At 47.9% G+C, this 2500-nt stretch overlaps 1 protein-coding gene across 1 annotated transcript in view; it reads left to right on the top strand.

Annotated features, from left to right (window-relative positions):
• The window catches only part of adgrv1 (adhesion G protein-coupled receptor V1), a gene marked incomplete at its 5' end in the record, with an annotated part of 124596 nt that overhangs the window by 110727 nt on the left and 11369 nt on the right, over positions 1 to 2500 (top strand). The window lies entirely within an intron of this gene.

Genomic DNA, 2500 nt, shown 5'->3' with positions numbered 1-2500 from the left:
CTCCAGTCCTCCCCCAGTCTACCTCTACCACGTCTCCTCCTCCTTCTCCTCCTAGTCTTCCTTATTCTCCTCCTCCCCCTCCCCCAGTCCTCTTCTCCCTCCTCTTACACCAGTCCTCCTCTTCTCCCTCCTCCTACCCCAGTCCTTCTCCTCTTCTTCTTCCTCTTCTCCTTCTCCTCCTCTTCTCCCTCCTCCTCTCCTCCTCCTCCTCTTCTTCCTCCTCTTCTCCTCCTCCTCTTCTTCTTCCTCCTCTCCTCCTCCTCCTCTTCTTCTTCCTCCTCTCCTCCTCCTCCTCCTCTTCCTCGACCCCAGTCCTCCTTCTCCTCTTCCTCCTCTTCTCCTCTTCCTCCTCTTCTTCCTCCTCTTCTCCTCCACCTCTTCTTCTTCCTCCTCTCCTCCTCCTCCTCCTCCTACACTCCCCATTTGGTTTTGTAAATCTTGCTTTAGAGTGCCAGTTCCTTCCCAGATACTTGAGACTTCAGATCTGTCGGCATAACTCTCCTGATCTCCATGCTTGCTAGTCAGTGTGAGTTTAGAATAGCCTCCCTCTATTTCACGGCCCATAGCTTTCTGAAGGCATTGGCAGTTAGCACACTTGTACAATATTGATCCCTTAAGCCACTGCACTAGTTGAGTCCTTGAGTGAGTGTGTTTTCTGTGTGTGTGTGTGTGTGTGTGTGTGTGTGTGTGTGTGCGTGTGCTTATACACACTTGTATGTGTGTGTATGTGTGTGTCTGTGTGTGCGTGTGTATGAGAGAGATAGATAGTGTGTGAGTGTGTGATGAAGGGTGTTCTGAGTTGACTTTGAAGCCCTGCTTTGATGAGATAGAAGGACGCTTAACTCCTATCTCCACAGAGTTTTCCCAGAATCCTCTCTCTGTTCTCAGTACAGTGTGTGAATGTACTGTATATCAAAGCCGAGGAGAGATACGACTACATCAGGGGAGGCTGGCCCTCCTCCGATGTCCACCTCCACCAGCCTCCACTGGACCCTACGGTCATTAAAGAGATTGTAGATAACTTTATCACACACTGAATACACTTCTATATTGAGCCACAAGCGCTGATATCCAGTTTGTTGCATTGGCAGCGATAGTGGAAAATGTGTGAACCCTTTCAACCACACAGTGTTCTCTGAAGGGTCCTCTCGTCTATACTCAGTCTGATTAATGATGATGTTAGAGGGTTGTCACCTGCTGCTAAACATGAAAAGCTTTACTGAAAAGCTTATTCCAATATTCACTTATACACCTGCTACTGTGAGGATGAGGGAGACTATCCTCAAGATTCACGACTTCTGAGGGACTTCTGAAGATTCCTAACAACTTTGATGGTATGACTATAAAGCGTTGACTCTTGAGTGTTGTTTCCAGTAGCACACCGATAAGCGAACATTGGAAAAAGATTTTAGGTAAAGGTGTACGGTGTCTCATGTAGCAAGGGAGGCTGGTGGAGGTAGAAATCGGAGGACGGGTTCATTGTGATGCATGGGATGGAATCAGGAATGGTATCAAACGCATCATCCCATTCCGTGCATTACCATGAGCCCGTCCTCCGATTCCTACCTCCACCAGCCTCCCCTGGTATGGAGGTCGGTCGTGGACATCGACATCGTTGCTCTTTCAGACCGGTCCTTGTGAGAATGTCTCTGCTATTTGTCACTTTCGTCACTTTCGACATCCGTCTGCTAAGTGTGTCACCAGGGTCTGTGGTGATATGTGGTGTCCTGGTGTGACAAGTGACAGAGGAACTATAAAGTCAACCTCCATGGGTCTAATGAATGTAGAAATGATGTCATGTCAACAGCTGATGTCGCTCATCACGCTTGCCTGTGAGGCCTCAATCAATGCAGAAATACCATTCCGGCCAATCAAAGAACAGTACAGCCTACTGTGTACTGTGATACCATTGAGTGAATCCACTGGTTTAGATGAAATGCTAAACCAGCCGTCTCTAAGACATGGCTTTGGTTCCCAATCCTTTGATTATGACTCTCCCTACTAGGGGAAAACACTGTGATTCCTCTGGAGGTCCTCAGTCCGAGAGGATTTAGCTAAACCCCCCCCCCCCCCCCCCCCCAGAGTAACAGCAAGGCCGCTGGGGGCCGTGTCTGTGCGACAGGAATGATTCAGCCAGAACAGACAGTTCCCTCCCTGTTTAATAGACAGGTAATGAGCTCCCAAAGAGAGCGGCATCCAAGAACATTGATTAGCCACAAACAAATACAAGTGACCTAGTTGCTCACCCGGGCCAGCGCCGTGAGGCTGCTTGTTGAATACGTTACCGTCTCTTCTCCGGAATTAAAGAAGAACACTTTTCTGTTCTGAGCTGAAGTTTATGCAACAAAACAAATTAATTGACTTGAGGGGAGAGGAACGTTCAAATGAAGGCAGTGACATTTCTGCTATGTGGCATCCATTAAGAGCATGCCAGAAAACACTAATGAACATAAATAGGGTTTAATCAAGAGACCTTGAGGATTTAGGCATTTATTATGCA

Source organism: Argentina silus (genome assembly GCF_951799395.1).
Source record: "Argentina silus genome assembly, chromosome: 7".
Classification (NCBI taxonomy): Eukaryota; Metazoa; Chordata; class Actinopteri; order Argentiniformes; family Argentinidae; genus Argentina; species Argentina silus.
The sequence above is the reverse complement of the archived record's forward strand: the minus strand, read 5'-3'. Positions and strand labels throughout refer to the sequence as shown.